The 24624-nt window shown below is 28.2% G+C and overlaps 1 protein-coding gene across 2 annotated transcripts in view; it reads left to right on the top strand.

Moving 5' to 3' along the window:
- LOC131671708 (disks large 1 tumor suppressor protein-like) overlaps nucleotides 1-24624 on the top strand; it is a 1979893-nt gene that overhangs the window by 395500 nt on the left and 1559769 nt on the right. The window lies entirely within an intron of this gene.

Raw genomic sequence — 24624 nt, 5'->3', positions numbered from 1 at the left:
TTATACAATTAATTAGTTATAACTCTAATAAGTTTTATTTTCAATGCATTGATTCAATTTCAAAATTGAATAAAAAATGTGTACATATCAAATTGTTATCATTTGATGAAAATTTGTACATATAAAATATGTGATATTAAATCAGATGTAACATATTCATAAGTGTTTGTTGAAAATGTAAGACTTTTTATTTTCTAATTCAATAAGGGTAAATTTATACAATTAGTTAGTCAACACTCTAATAACTTTTGTTTTTAATCCATTCATACAATCTGATATTTATACAATTAATTAGTTATAACTCTAATAAGTTTTATTTTCAATGCATTGATTCAATTTCAAAATTGAATAAAAAATGTGTACATATCAAATTGTTATCATTTGATGAAAATTTGTACATATAAAATATGTGATATTAAATCAGATGTAACATATTCATAAGTGTTTGTTGAAAATGTAAGACTTTTTATTTTCTAATTCAATAAGGGTAAATTTATACAATTAGTTAGTCAACACTCTAATAACTTTTGTTTTTAATCCATTCATACAATCTGATATTTATACAATTAATTAGTTATAACTCTAATAAGTTTTATTTTCAATGCATTGATTCAATTTCAAAATTGAATAAAAAATGTGTACATATCAAATTGTTATCATTTGATGAAAATTTGTACATATAAAATATGTGATATTAAATCAGATGTAACATATTCATAAGTGTTTGTTGAAAATGTAAGACTTTTTATTTTCTAATTCAATAAGGGTAAATTTATACAATTAGTTAGTCAACACTCTAATAACTTTTATTTTTAATCCATTCATACAATCTGATATTTATACAATTAATTAGTTATAACTCTAATAAGTTTTATTTTCAATGCATTGATTCAATTTCAAAATTGAATAAAAAATGTGTACATATCAAATTGTTATCATTTGATGAAAATTTGTACATATAAAATATGTGATATTAAATCAGATGTAACATATTCATAAGTGTTTGTTGAAAATGTAAGACTTTTTATTTTCTAATTCAATAAGGGTAAATTTATACAATTAGTTAGTCAACACTCTAATAACTTTTATTTTTAATCCATTCATACAATCTGATATTTATACAATTAATTAGTTATAACTCTAATAAGTTTTATTTTCAATGCATTGATTCAATTTCAAAATTGAATAAAAAATGTGTACATATCAAATTGTTATCATTTGATGAAAATTTGTACATATAAAATATGTGATATTAAATCAGATGTAACATATTCATAAGTGTTTGTTGAAAATGTAAGACTTTTTATTTTCTAATTCAATAAGGGTAAATTTATACAATTAGTTAGTCAACACTCTAATAACTTTTATTTTTAATCCATTCATACAATCTGATATTTATACAATTAATTAGTTATAACTCTAATAAGTTTTATTTTCAATGCATTGATTCAATTTCAAAATTGAATAAAAAATGTGTACATATCAAATTGTTATCATTTGATGAAAATTTGTACATATAAAATATGTGATATTAAATCAGATGTAACATATTCATAAGTGTTTGTTGAAAATGTAAGACTTTTTATTTTCTAATTCAATAAGGGTAAATTTATACAATTAGTTAGTCAACACTCTAATAACTTTTATTTTTAATCCATTCATACAATCTGATATTTATACAATTAATTAGTTATAACTCTAATAAGTTTTATTTTCAATGCATTGATTCAATTTCAAAATTGAATAAAAAATGTGTACATATCAAATTGTTATCATTTGATGAAAATTTGTACATATAAAATATGTGATATTAAATCAGATGTAACATATTCATAAGTGTTTGTTGAAAATGTAAGACTTTTTATTTTCTAATTCAATAAGGGTAAATTTATACAATTAGTTAGTCAACACTCTAATAACTTTTGTTTTTAATCCATTCATACAATCTGATATTTATACAATTAATTAGTTATAACTCTAATAAGTTTTATTTTCAATGCATTGATTCAATTTCAAAATTGAATAAAAAATGTGTACATATCAAATTGTTATCATTTGATGAAAATTTGTACATATAAAATATGTGATATTAAATCAGATGTAACATATTCATAAGTGTTTGTTGAAAATGTAAGACTTTTTATTTTCTAATTCAATAAGGGTAAATTTATACAATTAGTTAGTCAACACTCTAATAACTTTTGTTTTTAATCCATTCATACAATCTGATATTTATACAATTAATTAGTTATAACTCTAATAAGTTTTATTTTCAATGCATTGATTCAATTTCAAAATTGAATAAAAAATGTGTACATATCAAATTGTTATCATTTGATGAAAATTTGTACATATAAAATATGTGATATTAAATCAGATGTAACATATTCATAAGTGTTTGTTGAAAATGTAAGACTTTTTATTTTCTAATTCAATAAGGGTAAATTTATACAATTAGTTAGTCAACACTCTAATAACTTTTATTTTTAATCCATTCATACAATCTGATATTTATACAATTAATTAGTTATAACTCTAATAAGTTTTATTTTCAATGCATTGATTCAATTTCAAAATTGAATAAAAAATGTGTACATATCAAATTGTTATCATTTGATGAAAATTTGTACATATAAAATATGTGATATTAAATCAGATGTAACATATTCATAAGTGTTTGTTGAAAATGTAAGACTTTTTATTTTCTAATTCAATAAGGGTAAATTTATACAATTAGTTAGTCAACACTTTAATAACTTTTATTTTTAATCCATTCATACAATCTGATATTTATACAATTAATTAGTTATAACTCTAATAAGTTTTATTTTCAATGCATTGATTCAATTTCAAAATTGAATAAAAAATGTGTACATATCAAATTGTTATCATTTGATGAAAATTTGTACATATAAAATATGTGATATTAAATCAGATGTAACATATTCATAAGTGTTTGTTGAAAATGTAAGACTTTTTATTTTCTAATTCAATAAGGGTAAATTTATACAATTAGTTAGTCAACACTCTAATAACTTTTGTTTTTAATCCATTCATACAATCTGATATTTATACAATTAATTAGTTATAACTCTAATAAGTTTTATTTTCAATGCATTGATTCAATTTCAAAATTGAATAAAAAATGTGTACATATCAAATTGTTATCATTTGATGAAAATTTGTACATATAAAATATGTGATATTAAATCAGATGTAACATATTCATAAGTGTTTGTTGAAAATGTAAGACTTTTTATTTTCTAATTCAATAAGGGTAAATTTATACAATTAGTTAGTCAACACTCTAATAACTTTTGTTTTTAATCCATTCATACAATCTGATATTTATACAATTAATTAGTTATAACTCTAATAAGTTTTATTTTCAATGCATTGATTCAATTTCAAAATTGAATAAAAAATGTGTACATATCAAATTGTTATCATTTGATGAAAATTTGTACATATAAAATATGTGATATTAAATCAGATGTAACATATTCATAAGTGTTTGTTGAAAATGTAAGACTTTTTATTTTCTAATTCAATAAGGGTAAATTTATACAATTAGTTAGTCAACACTCTAATAACTTTTGTTTTTAATCCATTCATACAATCTGATATTTATACAATTAATTAGTTATAACTCTAATAAGTTTTATTTTCAATGCATTGATTCAATTTCAAAATTGAATAAAAAATGTGTACATATCAAATTGTTATCATTTGATGAAAATTTGTACATATAAAATATGTGATATTAAATCAGATGTAACATATTCATAAGTGTTTGTTGAAAATGTAAGACTTTTTATTTTCTAATTCAATAAGGGTAAATTTATACAATTAGTTAGTCAACACTCTAATAACTTTTATTTTTAATCCATTCATACAATCTGATATTTATACAATTAATTAGTTATAACTCTAATAAGTTTTATTTTCAATGCATTGATTCAATTTCAAAATTGAATAAAAAATGTGTACATATCAAATTGTTATCATTTGATGAAAATTTGTACATATAAAATATGTGATATTAAATCAGATGTAACATATTCATAAGTGTTTGTTGAAAATGTAAGACTTTTTATTTTCTAATTCAATAAGGGTAAATTTATACAATTAGTTAGTCAACACTCTAATAACTTTTGTTTTTAATCCATTCATACAATCTGATATTTATACAATTAATTAGTTATAACTCTAATAAGTTTTATTTTCAATGCATTGATTCAATTTCAAAATTGAATAAAAAATGTGTACATATCAAATTGTTATCATTTGATGAAAATTTGTACATATAAAATATGTGATATTAAATCAGATGTAACATATTCATAAGTGTTTGTTGAAAATGTAAGACTTTTTATTTTCTAATTCAATAAGGGTAAATTTATACAATTAGTTAGTCAACACTCTAATAACTTTTGTTTTTAATCCATTCATACAATCTGATATTTATACAATTAATTAGTTATAACTCTAATAAGTTTTATTTTCAATGCATTGATTCAATTTCAAAATTGAATAAAAAATGTGTACATATCAAATTGTTATCATTTGATGAAAATTTGTACATATAAAATATGTGATATTAAATCAGATGTAACATATTCATAAGTGTTTGTTGAAAATGTAAGACTTTTTATTTTCTAATTCAATAAGGGTAAATTTATACAATTAGTTAGTCAACACTCTAATAACTTTTATTTTTAATCCATTCATACAATCTGATATTTATACAATTAATTAGTTATAACTCTAATAAGTTTTATTTTCAATGCATTGATTCAATTTCAAAATTGAATAAAAAATGTGTACATATCAAATTGTTATCATTTGATGAAAATTTGTACATATAAAATATGTGATATTAAATCAGATGTAACATATTCATAAGTGTTTGTTGAAAATGTAAGACTTTTTATTTTCTAATTCAATAAGGGTAAATTTATACAATTAGTTAGTCAACACTCTAATAACTTTTATTTTTAATCCATTCATACAATCTGATATTTATACAATTAATTAGTTATAACTCTAATAAGTTTTATTTTCAATGCATTGATTCAATTTCAAAATTGAATAAAAAATGTGTACATATCAAATTGTTATCATTTGATGAAAATTTGTACATATAAAATATGTGATATTAAATCAGATGTAACATATTCATAAGTGTTTGTTGAAAATGTAAGACTTTTTATTTTCTAATTCAATAAGGGTAAATTTATACAATTAGTTAGTCAACACTCTAATAACTTTTGTTTTTAATCCATTCATACAATCTGATATTTATACAATTAATTAGTTATAACTCTAATAAGTTTTATTTTCAATGCATTGATTCAATTTCAAAATTGAATAAAAAATGTGTACATATCAAATTGTTATCATTTGATGAAAATTTGTACATATAAAATATGTGATATTAAATCAGATGTAACATATTCATAAGTGTTTGTTGAAAATGTAAGACTTTTTATTTTCTAATTCAATAAGGGTAAATTTATACAATTAGTTAGTCAACACTCTAATAACTTTTATTTTTAATCCATTCATACAATCTGATATTTATACAATTAATTAGTTATAACTCTAATAAGTTTTATTTTCAATGCATTGATTCAATTTCAAAATTGAATAAAAAATGTGTACATATCAAATTGTTATCATTTGATGAAAATTTGTACATATAAAATATGTGATATTAAATCAGATGTAACATATTCATAAGTGTTTGTTGAAAATGTAAGACTTTTTATTTTCTAATTCAATAAGGGTAAATTTATACAATTAGTTAGTCAACACTCTAATAACTTTTATTTTTAATCCATTCATACAATCTGATATTTATACAATTAATTAGTTATAACTCTAATAAGTTTTATTTTCAATGCATTGATTCAATTTCAAAATTGAATAAAAAATGTGTACATATCAAATTGTTATCATTTGATGAAAATTTGTACATATAAAATATGTGATATTAAATCAGATGTAACATATTCATAAGTGTTTGTTGAAAATGTAAGACTTTTTATTTTCTAATTCAATAAGGGTAAATTTATACAATTAGTTAGTCAACACTCTAATAACTTTTGTTTTTAATCCATTCATACAATCTGATATTTATACAATTAATTAGTTATAACTCTAATAAGTTTTATTTTCAATGCATTGATTCAATTTCAAAATTGAATAAAAAATGTGTACATATCAAATTGTTATCATTTGATGAAAATTTGTACATATAAAATATGTGATATTAAATCAGATGTAACATATTCATAAGTGTTTGTTGAAAATGTAAGACTTTTTATTTTCTAATTCAATAAGGGTAAATTTATACAATTAGTTAGTCAACACTCTAATAACTTTTATTTTTAATCCATTCATACAATCTGATATTTATACAATTAATTAGTTATAACTCTAATAAGTTTTATTTTCAATGCATTGATTCAATTTCAAAATTGAATAAAAAATGTGTACATATCAAATTGTTATCATTTGATGAAAATTTGTACATATAAAATATGTGATATTAAATCAGATGTAACATATTCATAAGTGTTTGTTGAAAATGTAAGACTTTTTATTTTCTAATTCAATAAGGGTAAATTTATACAATTAGTTAGTCAACACTCTAATAACTTTTGTTTTTAATCCATTCATACAATCTGATATTTATACAATTAATTAGTTATAACTCTAATAAGTTTTATTTTCAATGCATTGATTCAATTTCAAAATTGAATAAAAAATGTGTACATATCAAATTGTTATCATTTGATGAAAATTTGTACATATAAAATATGTGATATTAAATCAGATGTAACATATTCATAAGTGTTTGTTGAAAATGTAAGACTTTTTATTTTCTAATTCAATAAGGGTAAATTTATACAATTAGTTAGTCAACACTCTAATAACTTTTATTTTTAATCCATTCATACAATCTGATATTTATACAATTAATTAGTTATAACTCTAATAAGTTTTATTTTCAATGCATTGATTCAATTTCAAAATTGAATAAAAAATGTGTACATATCAAATTGTTATCATTTGATGAAAATTTGTACATATAAAATATGTGATATTAAATCAGACGTAACATATTCATAAGTGTTTGTTGAAAATGTAAGACTTTTTATTTTCTAATTCAATAAGGGTAAATTTATACAATTAGTTAGTCAACACTCTAATAACTTTTATTTTTAATCCATTCATACAATCTGATATTTATACAATTAATTAGTTATAACTCTAATAAGTTTTATTTTCAATGCATTGATTCAATTTCAAAATTGAATAAAAAATGTGTACATATCAAATTGTTATCATTTGATGAAAATTTGTACATATAAAATATGTGATATTAAATCAGATGTAACATATTCATAAGTGTTTGTTGAAAATGTAAGACATTTTATTTTCTAATTCAATAAGGGTAAATTTATACAATTAGTTAGTCAACACTCTAATAACTTTTATTTTTAATCCATTCATACAATCTGATATTTATACAATTAATTAGTTATAACTCTAATAAGTTTTATTTTCAATGCATTGATTCAATTTCAAAATTGAATAAAAAATGTGTACATATCAAATTGTTATCATTTGATGAAAATTTGTACGTATAAAATATGTGATATTAAATCAGATGTAACATATTCATAAGTGTTTGTTGAAAAAAATCTAACATCGTCAATAATGCGTATTAACATATAATATTATTTCCAATGAAAAACAATGTCACATTGATATTATTAACTGTATATTATTTTTTCCTAGACGACAAAGCGACACTTCTGTCAATTGCTAGGTCATTGAACCAGAATTTGCCTTTGGTAAATCTCAGTTTTCAAAACGAATCCATCCACTCTGATGTTTTGTCTCTTAGCTACAATAATGAGCATTGTAAGTACTCTTTTAAGTATGATTTTTTTGTCCACCAAGTACAGTTGCGTTCAAAAGGGTCTGACCAAAAATAATTGTATGCTTTAGTAATATATATAATGAGTACATAGTAGCAACACAAATATACCTTCGTAAAGTACATTTATTATGCAATCAAAGTATGGATTAGAAAATTTATTTTAATAATTAATCAAATTTTATAATGAAAATAATATATTTTGCTTATTCATAAGTATCCGGCCTACTATAAATTTAGAATTTATACATAGAAAAAATATTGTAACATGACAAAAACCACTGTAAATGGTGGTAAATGTAACACAGTCATTAATACTTAGTAGCCATGTCTTTAGAAGCTATCGCAGCAGCACATCGGTGGGGTTTCGATTCAATGTTTGCTAATTCTATTTTGAGAGATACTTTTCCACTCTTCTTGAACTTTTTCATATAAAGCAGCTTTATTGGCATAATTTTGAGTTTCTAATCTCAATTTCAACTTACCATTGAATTTCTAAAGGATTCAGGTTCGGAGACGGACTTGACCAATCTAAAACTCTAATTTTTTTCTTATGAAGACTTTCTGAAGGAGCTGTGATCGATGTTTTGAATTGTTATCCTGTTGAAATATCCATCATCTTGACATGTTATGAACAGCATGCGGTAGCATTTGCTGTAATATAATATCCCTATACATAGCAGAGTCCATAGTGCCTTCTATTTTAAAAATTTAACCTACGCCTTTCCAAGAAATGTACCCTATAGCATAACGCTGCTTCTACCGTGTTTCACAGTCGGTATTTGGTATCGGGAATCATACCTTCTGGTCGCCGTACGTACTTTCTGCCATCGTTTCGTTTGAAAACACTTTTATCCAATCTTCGATAGTTCAGCTTTGATGTGCCTTTGCAAATTCTAATCTGGCCTTCTTATTTTTGTTACTAATGAGCGGTTTTTTTTTCTCCAATGCGTTCAAACAATCCCACTTCTCTGAGTCTGCGTGAAACAGTACTTGGCTTATATTTAATCATTTTTCTTCGCGTTATTCACGTGCATTGATGGCAGCATTCCTTTTCATATCTGCAATAGCTTGCCTTTTAATCACTTTATCAATACGATTACTGATTTTTCTCGGTCTCCCAGGGAATTTTTATCTTGTAGAGTGACAGTATTCTTCAATTTATTTATTGGATCATTCACAGTTCATTTTCTTACTGTCAAATTTTTAGCTATTTCACTAGAAACTTTTCCTTCATTGTGTAATTTAATTACAACTTTCCAAATGTTTAAAGACGTGCGTTTTGGCATGGTTACTGATTAATACTGATTGTAGAGTACAGCAAAAACAAAGCGCCCGATTGATAATCTATAATTTCAGTATATAATGGTTGTTATTTATTTATAGGTAATGCACCTCGGTCTACCTTGCATTGCCAGAAGAAAGATAATTTAACCATAATGGATTGCCCAATTGTTATGGATTATGAATTATTACAAGAAGAAAAACAATGGGAAGATGTAAAAATATATAATATTAGCAATGACAACTTGATTGAATGCTATAATGGAAAATTAAGTACCAGTTATTCTTTGCAGCAATCAAACGACTCCTTAAGAGAAAACTTTAAAGGTAAATAATGTCTTTCATAATTTTTTCTTTTCTCATCTTTCTTTCTAAGCAGCTACTATCAAGGGGAGTTTCGTTTTATCATTTTTTGATTTAAGCTTTCAAATTAATTACAGATTTATTCACCTACCAATGGTGGATAATATGATATGTTATTCCTTAAAATTATAGAACAGTATTTCGGCAATGATTTATCTTTATCTGTCTCGAACTGCGTAGGAACTAAATACCTAATGAACAGCTGTTAAAAAAATTTACAATAATCGAACACGTAACAATGTTAAGCTCTTTAATCAGTACATCTGAGTTCAACGGTGGTCGAAGCTTAATCTCATATTATATTAAAGAGAAACCGCAAAATTCTCCGTCTGTCCGTCCATCCCCTCGGCATAATTTGACTTCCAATTGATGGTTTTCCTATATATGGACAATTTGGATGGCATCGACGGATGTAATAGATTGGATTGTTGGGCATGACGGTTGGGATGGATAGGCATGATGGTTGGGATGGTTTGGCACCACGGTTGTGATGGTTCGGATCGGCATGATGATTCGGATGGTTGGAATGATAGTTCGGATGGCCATGATTATTGGGATGGTCTCAATGATTTTACGATGATGGTTTATATGTAAGCATTTATAAAAAATGCAATGTGCGAAAGTATAAATAAGCGAGCGTTAGCGAGCCAGGTGATTAGCTGCTTGTCTATCAATCAATTCTATCAAATTCACTTCACACGATGTTATGTTTATATTTTTCTCTTACTCAGTTCTGGAAGTCATTCTAAATTTCGAGTAGATTCAAGTCTGTCGATGGGAATGAGTGGAGGCGTCGGTTGAATGAACGAATCAAATATTTTTTGCTAACTACGTCGAATATTAAATATCACGCGATGAACAAATGGGAGAATACAAACGTACGTGCGAGCTTGTTCGCCATCTTGCTCATGACAGAAAGATTCGGATAATCAGAGGCGCGTGCTTGTTGCGACTGCTTCCGGTTGCGGTCATGTCGAGTGGAGACGGTTTAGTCCTCACAAATACAAGCACCGCTGAAAAAATATCACGTGTTTTATTCTGAAACATATTGCAAGCTTCTATCGCTGATTAGCACTAACGGAGTATAAATAAAGCAACGGAAAAAACAAATAAATAAAAAATAAATGGAGCATGAGTAACTTTGGAGATGGAGCTCTCATCGAAATTTTATAACATTTTAAGTGTGTCGGAACGTTAAAAATTAGAAGCTGATAATTTTTATTATTTTAATATCTTCATATTCTCTTTTCATCATCAATCATTATCTCAAATTCTTTTCAAATTCTATCCTTCTATTAACCTTCAAATTAAAAAAAAATAACAAACACTAACGAACTACTATCTATTGAACAGGTCTTACAAATACCAGCTCTCCTCTACCTAGTAGACCGATTGTGGCTGATTATAAATCGTCTCCAGACACATCCACACTGAGTTACTATCACCCCGTTGGTGAACAACTGGATCACATCGATCATTTTGAAAATGATTGTGTAACTAGTGATCAAAGTAACTCTCAGAGGAATAAAATCGTTATCAAAAGTGTAGTAGATTTAAGAAATATCGATGAAACTTCTGAAAAATTAGAAAGCTTTGCAATTACACCTAATAATTTGTATCTTGATGAAGAAGATTTTGAACCTCTTGAGGAGAAAGGTAAGAATTATTTTTTTATTTTTTTTTCATCTATGTATGTTTCTTACTCTATCTTTCTCTTCATCTATCATTTACTTTCATATTTTTAAATAAATACTTATTACCATTTTTACATTGTGTGCTGTTTAGTAAATGTTGTTCATCTTCTTTTATTATTTTATGTTGTGGTGGACTGAATATGTTTTGTAGGTGTTTAGCAAATGCGTTAGCTTTATCAATATTGGTTCTAGCTCATGTCATATCTTCTTTCAAGATAGGAGGATAGAAATTTTGTCGTTGATCTATTTTTTATTGGCTTTCCAAAGTGAATAACGTGTTGCCTTAATTACAGATAGATTTGTTCAGTAGTTATTTATATTCTTATTCTTTTCATCGGAAAGAATTTTTTTTAATTCCTTGATCGACCAGTTATACTTGTTTTATCTATTTGTAATCTAGTCTGCTGCCATATTTTTCTTAATTTTCTTTTTTCTTTGATTTTTTGGTTTATAGTTTTAGAGTTATTAGTTAAATTTGTTTTTTATAGGAGTTGCGCTATTAGTGGCATCATAAATGTTGTTATTTAGACTTTAAATCGCAGTATCGATATCTTGGTTTGTTTTTAACGGTATATTAGACAAAAATTTTGTATTAAGTATTTCTCTGTAGAATCCTGGTTGATTTTTTTTTCAATTCAAGGAAGGATATAGCTGTTAAATGTTCAAAACATAAACCTTTAATGATTGCTAAGTCTTAATAGTCCGGTAGTATATTTGTATCGGAGAGTCAGTAGGTAGGTTCGCCTGTCCAGATTGGTGTTAAATTTTCTGTTTTTATAACTGTGAAATGTTGCTACTTTTGGATTAGTAGTTTTGATTTTGATCCGCATCATGGGGGTTTGGCTTTGTAATCGCCTCCTGTAAGGAGTTGATTTCTCAAGCTATCAAAATATTTTTTGTATTTTTCTTTGGTTATTTTGTATCTTGGAGGGCAGTATAGTGCTGAGAATATAAATTGACCGTTATTATCCCTGATTCCGATGTTTATAGCTTGTAGATAGTCAGTATTGTATGATTCTATTTCATAATGTTCAATAGTATTTTTAATTATAATACTATTTTTAATTATTACAGCCGTTAATCCGTGTGCTTTGCCGTCAGGATGGTTCGTATTTTAAAAAATGTTTATGTGTGGAGTGTGTTTTAGATATTAGCATTGTATCAATATTATTTTCTATTAGAAATAGTTTAAATTTTATACATCTTTGCGCTAAACAATTAGTATTCCAAATTGCTATTTTTATTACAGAATTCATTTATCTAGTTTATGGGTGTAGTAAGTAGATTAAGCATTGTACCCATTTTAATTATCAATTGAGTCATCATATTTACTCGATGACTGTCATTATTGATATTTACTATTGGTGCGGTGTCAGTTTGGATTCTTTTGTTTTGGATGCATTACCATCTACAGCCACATCTGCGCACATGAGATAATTGGTCTAATGGTATTTTCATTTACTTCTAACTATTTTGTCGTTGAAAATAATTTCTGTTGTAAGATTTTTCGTGTCCGTACTCCTGGCATCGCATACATTGTGGGATTTCTCGCTTTTTGCGCGGAGCCTCAAAACTAATTATTTGCTGCATTAAATTTTCTATTTCATAAATTTGTTTATTTTCTTTGGTTTTGATTTCTACGTAGAATATTGGTATTGGTTTTTTGGTAATTCTATCTTTAATGTTTGTTATTCTTATCACTTCGTGATTGAACTGTTCTATTTCATTTTTTAATTGGATTCATGATTTTAGGACCATTTTGTAAGGTATATTTTCTTTTTGTTGAAACGTATAGAAATCAGCATTCTTATTTCCTAGTTCTATTATTGTTTGGGGGAAAAGTTCCGGACTGTTTATTTGAATTTTAATTTAATTATTTTTTGATGATATTTAAAATTCTGTTATAAAATATCGGTGGTAATTTCGCGATTTTTACTGCTTTAGATGTTGTAATTTGGGTGTTTTTTTTTACCTGTGGGTTCGCAGTTTTTTTTTTTTTACTTCATACTGGTTACTTGTTTCTACTGTATTGTTATAATTGCCAAGTTAGTAATCATTTATAAACGTTTGCCTTTTCTTCACTGTGTTATTTTCTTCCGGGTTATTTCTTGTCCTTTAACTAGAACAGTTTTCCATTCTGTTGATTCAATGTTTGTAGGGGTCATTAACTGCACTATTTGTTTTAATGTAGCCATGTCGGCTGACTTTAATGTATCTATTTCTTTAACTATGATTTTATTTTGTTTTGGCTTGTTTTGTCTGTTGTAGCGGTCGCTCGAATTTTGGAGAGCGAATAATCGTACGTGCAAACTGTCTCAGCACTAAAAGACGATTGAATTCATACATGTTTACTTACTTGTAGGTACTGAAACTTTGACCGAAAAGAATTTAACACAAAGCTTTGTAAATGTGCTCAAGCCAATCCAACAAGATGAAACACAAGAGAGTGGCAAATCTTCTTCTGAATCTAAAAATTATAATTTTAAGAAAATACAAAATAGAAGATCCTTTAAGACTGAACAGGCGGTTGAGGCTAACATGGAAAATGGTTAGTATCAAACGACGAGAATGATATTGTATTCAAGTAGAAGTATTCGTAAGAGTATAATTTTTTTAATGCGTTAAATCGATTGAACGTTTCGCTTTTGACTATGTTAATAACATAATATAACAATAATAAAATTTGTAACAAAATAATAATAATAAAATTAATATCGAAATAACAATAATAAAATTAATAACAAAATAATAATATAATTATTATCAAAATAGTAATAATAAAATTAATAACAAAATAACAATAATAAAATTAATAACAAAATAACAATGATAAAATTAATAACAAAATATGAATACCATAATGATTAGATATTTGAATAAAGTAATAAATTACATGAAACACAGTAACATATAAGAATTAACTATAATAGATTAATTAAAAGAATTAAGTGAATAAGTATTTAAACATGATTATAATTTCTTACAGTGAAGGTGACAATAAGTAACAATGGGAACCTCAATTTAGATAATTGTAATGCCAATACACCAGGTCGACCAACTGTTAATCGGAATAAGCAATTTGTTAAAAGAATCAATGTGCCTCCTTCACAAATTAAAAGACAATCGAAACCTCATGTTTGCTATCTTTGTCGTGCAGTTGTCAGAGATAAAATAAAGAGGCACATATTAGATGTTCATTCAAGTCATGAACTTCTAAAACAATTAAAAACATATGGTAAGGAAGTACATGACAACGCAATCACAATTTTAATTCACCTTGGTGACTATAATGAAGACATGAGGCAGGAATCCGAAGGAAAAGAGATTCATGGGGCTCGTAGGCCAAATCGTCGAAAAAAAATTAAAATTTATAAGAATGATGATGATAAGTTAGATGTGTCACTAAATATAAAAGAAGTCTCAACCCAACCAAAATTTGACTCAAATGGTAAAGAATATTACGAAGGTTATGATTATGGTTTGCCTGATCACGTGAATGCTGAAGAATATACCTATTGTGCATATTGTTACAAATGCCTGCGTACAAAAATTATATCCAGACATAAATGTTGTTTTAATCCAATACTGAAAAATGATAAAAGAATATGTGCGGCTTTAATTCCGGACGTGCATCCGAAAGCCAACATAAGACTGAGAACACTTGTTCTTAATGTAATGAAAGAAGGTGAGATCAAAGCTGTAGCTAAAAAGGATGAGCTGATTATTATGTTCGGAAACGCATCTGTTGACTACCATGCAAACGTTCAAGATTGGGCGCTTGTCAGTAATTATTTAAGACAACTATCTGAACTGTTGATTATTTGTCGACGTCGAGACCCAACAATTCTAACTTTGATGGATGTATTCAACGACAGAGATAAAGTTGATTTGGTTAAAGATGCTCTCCTTGAAATGTGTGGCTTTGATGAGTTAACAGCTCAAATTCAAAAAGGAAATAAAATGCGTAAATTAAATATTTTAATTAAAAAGGTATTGGAATTTTATAAGAGATATTGTCTCGCAAACCGTTTACCACAAGGAACGGAGATTGGCATAGTATTAGAATTGATGGTAGGAGAGGGGAGATCTATGAATAGAAAAGCTCGCGATTGCTTAGTTAAGCAAAGGAAAAACAGACCGCACGAACAAGTCCCGACGTCAGCTGATATAAAAAAATTGTACATCTACTGTGAGTCCAATAGAAAAGCAGCTGATAAGAAGCTTAGAGATTTTCTTCGTAATCAAGAAGGAGCGTTTGACTTTGCAGCTTGGAATATCCTCAATGAAAGTTGTTTAATTTTACTTCAAATTTTCAACCGTCGACGACAAGGAGAATTGTCAAGACTAGAAATTTCAGATTTGGACAGCAAATGTATTTACAGTATAGATCAAAATTGTCCTGGTAAGGAGTATGTTGCTTTGTCGGAAAAAGACAAAAAAGTAGCGCGTAATTATGTACGTGTTGATATAGTAAATAAATTGGGAGCAAAACTAGTAGGACTATTAATTCATAAAAGGCTTTTAAGAAGCTTGTACTTAATATTGGAGTTAAAAACGTTTGCTGGATTATCTGCTAATAATCCATTTGTATTTGGTAAAAGTGGGTCCAGCAAGTCGAATCGACCTCAGTATTTTCAAGCTTACATTATCATGAGAAAATATTCCACGGCGTGCGGAGCTAAACAGCCGGAGCTACTACGTGGAACTTTTCTAAGAAAGCACATTGCCACAATGTTGTACGGCATGGATGCAGGTGTAGGAATTAGTCGAGATTTAGCTAGGTTTTTAGGACATCAGTATGATATTCACGAACAGTATTATCGCCTTCAAATCCCATTTAGGGAAATAGTAAATTTAACACCACTACTAGTCGATGGACTTGGTGGTAATCAGGTTACAGATGAGCAAGAGGCTGATCTTGCATCTGGCTGCATAGCAGATAAAGAAGGTAATGGATAAACATATCAATATTAATGGATTTATTACCACAGGCCGACAAATTTCACACCCAGAACACTTGTGTGCCCGAAAGATTTTTGGTGACCTGAATCATAATCCACCCTCCGAATTAAACCTATACGTCAGGTTTATTCATAATGTAACATAACCTCGGATATAGCAAAATATCCTGTTTTTCGCACTTTTAAAATATAATAACATGATAACCTGAAAGATAGGGGTCATTCAGCGCTCCAAACTGCATCGGCCACACAAGTTTCTGAGTGAGGACTTTCGTTAAATATTGTAATTATTCTTCAGCGATCCCTAACTAACAATCTCTTACATTGCTTCCGTTCACATAAGTACTCAAAGGCTACTTTTTTTTTAAGCAGATCTTAAAGAGAAGTTCTACACATAGTTCAGTCAAGTTCTACCTGAAATCAATTTAAGGTTGTCTAACTAATTTTTTTTCTCATAAACTTTTTTAGGTCTTTCTGATGTAGATTACCAAGATGACATGTTACAATTTGACGAGACACAAGAAGATTTGGATTCTGCAACAGCTACTAATAGTAATGAAAACATGGAGAATGTCTCGTTTGATGCCTTAAATCATATTGATGTAGATGAATATGAAGTACCAATAGACCAAAATGTTCCACTGAAATCGAAACGTAAAAGGTCATCGAAATATGATTCATTGACTGAACATGACCTGAGCGATGATAATAGATCAGTACCTTGTACATCCGATACGGAATCAAAAGATTCAAGACCTAAAAAACGCCAACGGCGCTTGTCAAATGAATCTTACAAACCAGATGAAGCTATTAGTGAATCAGAAGGTAAGATAAAAATATTGTTTTGTGAGATTGTATATGATATTGATATGACATGCAAACGTTTTGAAATTCCTAATGTAGATGCAGAGTCCGACGAAGAGAATTTTTTCGAATCATTAAAAAAGGAGAAATTACTCAAAAAGAAACCAGCGCATTCAAGAAAATTACCACCAGTCGAACGTGTACATACATTAAGTGAGTAGAACTTGCATTGCTAAACAAGTCTTCATGTAACAATGAAATATATTTAAATTTGGTTATGGTAAATCTATGGTGTCAAAAATCTTCAATATATAGTATCAGAAATGCTAATAGGAACACGACAACCCTTTTTATCATAGATTCTATCGATAGCTGCCGTATACCGCGGACTACACCAGTTCATCGTCAGGGTGGGTTATGATTTTAGTTAGGGGAGCCGGCGCGAACCTCCGGAATGATAGGGCGCGTCTAGCTGGGATCGATGAAGTATTCAGGATTAAAAAAAGAAAGATACACTAAGACATATTGATACAGAGTGTCGATCCCTTTACAACGTCAATGGTTAATCAATACAGTTGATTCTTATGCTAACGGGTATCGATTTCGCTGCGCCCAAGAGTTATTCTGTTGAACTCTCGGAAAGTACAAGAGGTGCGAGGAAGTCCCTTTACTCCTGGATCACGTTGTTCCGCTGCGCTGCTGCTGGAAACGCTGATTTTCCTAGCTTAGTGGCTTCCTCATCCTCGGGAAGCTTGCCTAGCGATATTAATTGCCTCGAGGATGTTTTTTTTAATTCATAATATCTAGGTCGCCAAAATGAACTGCCTTCACCCACAAGGTTGGAACAATTCTCGGCACGATTTTGTACCATAAGAAAAGAATAGATGACCAAGACATACCCTCGAAGGGCCTGCCAAGGCATGATTGTTCTCCGCGAAAGTAATGCCTTGCGGTAATTCCCGTGGAGAACTTAAAGTAGTAGACTTAGAGAGCTAGGTTGGAGGAGTAAGAGGTGCGCACCGTGTCAAGTAGTAGCTCCCGAATTATTAAGGATAAGTAAAGTTATAAGTAAAGGAAATTAGTGGAAGCTGGAGAAAAGGAAAGAGAAAAAGTGAAGGATCAACGGCAAGTGAAGACATACATGTAGGTGGTAATGTAGAAAACGATGTACGTTATACAAAACTAGAAATAAATATTATTATATATTTAGTAGTAGACTTAAATGGAGAAGGATTTAATAGGAGTTGCACACTCCTGCTGATACCGACGAGCGCATACATACACACACAAACACATTTTTCAAAACAACGGATTCTGGTTCCTGTCTTTAAATTAAATACACTTCTTTTTAAATTTAAATACACTTCTATACTATTTTTATGAAAAAAAAATTTTTTTTCATCAAACCAAAGTTTCTTCTATGAAAGCAATCGAGTTATATAGAGTTATATAAGTTCTATTCTATTGTTATTATAATTCTTGGCACCATAGATTTTTAATAATTATCAATTTTACAATAATATTAATTTTGAAATAACGAATAAGCAGAAATTCATCAATTTATGTTACAGAAAAGACCGTGGTATCATGGACTTCGGAGGAAAAAATGGCAGTAAAAGAATATGTACGAAATAATCCAGTGTATAAAGTCACAACGATATACATGGAGAATATGAAAACGGAATATCCTGTATTAAAAGACCGAGATAACAAAAAACTAAGATCGTATCTTTTCAACTACGGTTATGTATCTAAAGAATAATTATTTGTTCTCAAGTTCCCTTCAACTCTATAAATATTTTGATTGTATTTATTAATAAATTATTTATCAGAATATCATGAATATTTTTTTTAATTACATTTTAATAATTATTAGTAATTCTAAAATTCCATTTTTCCCATTGTGAGCCTTTTCTTCAAGTAAAATATTAATCCTAATTTTGAGAGCCACCCCACAAGGAAAAAAAAATAAATCAAATTTTTCTATATTACGTTTCGTCACTTCATGCAAAAGAGAGCGAGAGAGAGAGAGAGAAAATGTGAGCTGTATATTAGGTACTTATATGATAGGCTACTATATTCTATTTTATTCCTTATTTTTAACTTTATGAAATATATGATACATATTAATATAATCAAAACTTAAGGTTATGCTTGGTATTAAAAATTTCATCAAATAATTAATACAATAAAAATGAAAAAGGCTTAAGAATTTTAGAAGAATACTTTATTGATAAAATATTTCATGTTTTGTCTTAATTTTAATTTTATCGATAAATCGAACAAAATGAAGCTAGATCATTTACTTAGGAACGTAAGTAAATTAATTAAATGGTATGCTATTTGCTTTCTAGTTGACTACGATAACTGTGAGTGAAAGAGAATATACTATTCAAGACGCAGGTTCATTTTTCCTTTCAGAAGTACTTTTATTTACATTCCTTATTGCATTCAAAACTGAAAAAAGTAATAATCGATTATTTCAAAGAAATTTATGAAATAATATATCTGTGCTGTCTCAAAAATGTATTTTTGGATATTTTAAATTATTCATTTTATGCATTCTGTGTTCAAAAAATTCATGATCCAATAGAATTTTCGTTCTTGATTTGAATACATATAGGAAATGAAGTAGTAATAAATGCTTGATCCTATTAGTCTATCTAAGATTAATGCATAACAATGTAATATAGAAAAACGACTTTTTACCAGTCTACATGTATTTATATTAATAACCGATAAAACCACTGAAAAATTGGCATAAAATTTCCTGAATTACAAAAAAATGGAAGTATGAATGCTAATGTAATAAATTACGAAGTATAAAAAGATGTATAATTTTGTTCGGATAATTTCTTACGTTTCATTGTCCATTTTGACTGAAAATTTATATAAAAAGAAATATCACACCACGTCTTATAGGTCTTAATATAACAAATAAAAGTGCATTTTGCAATCAATACGAAAAATACTTGTAATTGGATTTCAACTCCAGTTAGAAAAAATCAAAATAAAGAAGACTGATTTAAAATTTTGCTTCTTCATGCAAGTTGTACGTGAAAATTTTCAAAAATCTAAGTTAAAAAATAAAAATTTCAGATATTCATTATGGGCTCAACTCTAATACAAAATTTTGAACAAGATAGATTAGCATATTCTTACATTCAATCAAATTATCTTTCAAATCAATATATATTTCCGTAAAAATTATTCTGCTATCAATTTTTTGTATGTAATTTTATTGGAGTTAGCTTTTCTAATTTTTGCTACTTTGTTTTTGAACACAGAAAAGTTTAATGCAAGAATTAAGTAGCTGATACATAAAGATATTTAAATACAATACCTTCATAAAACATTATTTCAGAGTCTTCGAAGAAACATACTCCTTCCACAATATTTGCTATGCTTTTATTTTGACTTTTCAGAAGCGTTTCAAAATAATTAACTTTATTTTTTATCAATAACCTATATGGTTTATTTAAATCTAAGAGAGTGATCAGTTCATTGGTGACCTCTCCATATAAAGTCATGATAATGTTTTCTTTAATGTTTCTTTGTAAAATTGAATTACTACCATTCATATATATATGCAAACTTTCATGATTTTCATTGATCAAATTAAGAATAATCAACTTTCTCATCATTATTATCTGTTTGTTGCTATCTGCAAAATTGATGCCATATTATTATTTAGTTACGTTAAACATCGTTTTATGCATTCAATTTTTTTACCATAAGAATATCCCCGAAATATAGCTTTATCTAACTCTGCTTCCACTTGCTCTGCAAAAATTTCATTATATATATAACTCATAATATACAGTCAGACAGTCAACTACATTTTTTTGCAAGAAAATAAATCAACATAGCCTACTAGAATTATAAAGCTGAAAAATAATCACGCGATGAATCATTTATTTTGTCACTTGAAAAGTCATATGACATTTTGACGTAACAAATTAAGTGGCACTTGTTTTTTAGCTAACTCGTAATCTTATTTCCAACCCATTAGATTTATGATTATCACTAAAAACTAAGGAAATAATACTTTCTGAAGCTTATTATCCTGTTTCAATCAGCCCAATAAACGAGTTTTCAATAATTTCTCTCAGATTTAGCTAACTTTTCAATGGCTCTTAGGATTGGCTAACGTAGTTTTTTGTATTAACTCTCCAATCTTAAGAGTTGGGAGCAACTTACGATGAAATTAGGAAAGAAGTGCCACTTTTATGAAAAACACATAAAATTGCACGGAATCACGTAATCAATCATCTTTCGAATAATACCAGAAATACGTAGAAAATATATATGATAGACATCTGATATAACGCGATGAATAAATTTACAATAAAAGTCCAGTTGATTTAAAATAAGAAGTGGAGCTTTTAGTGTGAATCGACTCTACTTTGTGATTTAATTGGAATTCAATGACACGTTTTCAATTCTTTCGATGACAGTATATGAATAGTACTTAAGAAATCCAATAAGATGATATTTTTTTTGCCTTTGTATTGCAACTTGATTGCCGAGTACAGCTCATTGACTTTGCGATTCCATAACTAAAGTTTCAATGCTCAAAAATGAACGGGTAAAGCTTCAAAAGAAATATTTTTCTGAATACTTGAAAGTAGTTTTGTAATATTTTGATTACAGTAAAAACTAGCACTGATATTTCATTTATTTTCGTAAAAAATACAACATATTTTCAAAAAAATCTATAGGTGGTTTAAAATTTTTTAATTATTGAAAAAATTACGACAAATGGTAGTTCAAACATAAGATCTTGAGTGAAGATATCGTGGCAACTGTAAAAATTTTTTTATCTGAAATGTACATCATTGCAAACAAGTGTATCAAATTTATAAAATTTTAATTAACTTATTCGACAACTCAGCAACTAAATAAAATATCTAAATTACATTTTTTGTAATCGATTTGTCAAGATTTGAATTTCAAAATAAACTCATTTGCAATGAAATCCATAAATAGTTTCAATTTGAATTCTCTGTGGGAAATAAAAGTATTTTTTTGTTAACTTTTTTATTATGTTTTCAACCACTACAGCCGCGGCAAATCAAATTTATGAATTTTGAATCATGGACTTTTATTGAAAATTGTACGCCCTACAACTTTATTTCTATACATATTCATCATTAGATTGATATTTAACGAGTAAACCTAGAAAATAAGTCAAAAAATACCTATTTTGCACATTTTAACTATAAACAGTAATTATGCAAAACCCTCGCGGAAATTTGTGACGCTGAGGTTAGTACAACATTCGTTATTTTAAATCAATTTCATCAATAATCTCATCTCTTGCTTTTACATCCGTGTTTCAAGATTTTTTAGTCTAATTCGATTGGTGTGTGCATATGATTGACAAGTATGTGATTTATCATATATTGTATCATTTTGTATTTTGTATGTACTCTGGTAATAAATAATAATAATTATCTAATTATCACGCAAGACTTCGATGATAATTTATCATCAACACGCAACTTTTCAAATGATCAATCATGTGATTCATAACGACGTGATTTTTAAAAAAAAGAGCATATTAAATAAATTCAAAAATTTCAAAAGGTCCACACATAGGTTTCTGATCAACGATCTTAATCGATATGTACACTGTATGAACTGGTCACCTATATCTTATAGGAACGATCCCATATCTAGGGGTCTATACTATTTATAAGCTAAGAGGCATTTTCCGAATTAGAAATTTTTTCTTTATTTTTTTTATTCGTAATTGAGACGTCGCCAAACTTGCCACCTCCACCGCATGGAATTTACTAGTATCATGTTGTATTCGTACAGTGTACTAGTCAACTTAGCACATTATTACTATGACTATAGTGCACTGTACAAGTTGATTTACAGGAATTCACGTCACAAGATTGTTCATAACTTTCGCGATCCTTGTATATGCATCCTACACGTTCGCCTCTGACTTTAAGTAAAATTCAGTTCATAAGACGTCGCCAAGCTTACAACCTCCACCGCATGGAATTTACTAGTATCATGTTGTATTCGTACAGTGTACTAGTCAACTTAGCACATTATTACTATGACTATAGTGCACTGTACAAGTTGATTTACCGTAATTTAAGCCACAAGATTGTTCATAACTTTCGCGCTCCTTGTAAATGCATCCTACACGTTCGCCTCTGACTTTAAGTAAAATTCAGTTCATAAGACGTCGCCAAGCTTGCAACCTCCACCGCAAGGAATTTACAATTATCATGTTGTATTCGTACAGTGTACTTGATTACTGAGCCCTCTACGACAATGCCTTTAGTATGCTGTACAAGTTGATTTACAGGAATTTACGTCACAAGATTTGTCGTAACTTAGGCGACCCTTCTATGTGCTTTCTACACGTTCGCCTCTGACTTTGAGTAAAATTCAGTGCATAAGACGTCGCCAAGCTTGCAACCTCCACCGCAAGGAATTTACAATTATCATGTTGTATTCGTACAGTGTACTAGTCAACTTAGCACATTATTACTATGACTATAGTGCACTGTACAAGATGATTTACAGGAATTCACGTCACAAGATTGTTCATAACTTTCGCGCTCCTTGTATATGCATCCTACACGTTCGCCTCTGACTTTGAGTAAAATTCAGTTCATAAGACGTCGCCAAGCTTGCAACCTCAACCCCAAAGCTTTTACAATTGTCATGGTGTATTCGTACAGTGTACTAGTCAACTTAGCACATTATTATTATGACTATAGTGCACTGTACAAGTTGATTTACCGGAATTTACAATTATCATGTTGTATTCATACAGTGTACTAGTCAACTTAGCACATTATGACTATGACTATAGTACACTGTACAAGTCGATTTACCGGAATTTACAATTATCATGTTGTATTCGTACAGTGTACTAGTCAACTTAGCACATTATTACTATGACTATAGTGCACTGTACAAGATGATTTACAGGAATTCACGTCACAAGATTGTTCATAACTTTCGCGCTCCTTGTATATGCATCCTACACGTTCGCCTCTGACTTTGAGTAAAATTCAGTTCATAAGACGTCGCCAAGCTTGCAACCTCAACCCCAAAGCTTTTACAATTGTCATGGTGTATTCGTACAGTGTACTAGTCAACTTAGCACATTATTACTATGACTATAGTGCACTGTACAAGTTGATTTACCGGAATTTACAATTATCATGTTGTATTCGTACAGTGTACTAGTCAACTTAGCACATTATTACTATGACTATAGTGCACTGTACAAGTTGATTTACAGGAATTCACGTCACAAGATTGTTCATAACATTCGCGCTCCTTGTATATGCATCCTACACGTTCGCCTCTGACTTTAAGTAAAATTGAGTTCATAAGACGTCGCCAAGCTTGCAACCTCCACCGAAGGAATTTATTAGTATCATGTTGTATTCGTACAGTATACTAGTCAACTTAGCACATTATTACTATGACTATAGTGCACTGTACAAGTTGATTTACAGGAATTCACGTCACAAGATTGTTCATAACTTTCGCGCTCCTTGTATATGCATCCTACACGTTCGCCTCTGAC

Source organism: Phymastichus coffea, unplaced genomic scaffold (assembly GCF_024137745.1).
Source record: "Phymastichus coffea isolate CEN01 unplaced genomic scaffold, Cenicafe_Pcof_1.1 PCOF00010, whole genome shotgun sequence".
Classification (NCBI taxonomy): Eukaryota; Metazoa; Arthropoda; class Insecta; order Hymenoptera; family Eulophidae; genus Phymastichus; species Phymastichus coffea.
The sequence above is the reverse complement of the archived record's forward strand: the minus strand, read 5'-3'. Positions and strand labels throughout refer to the sequence as shown.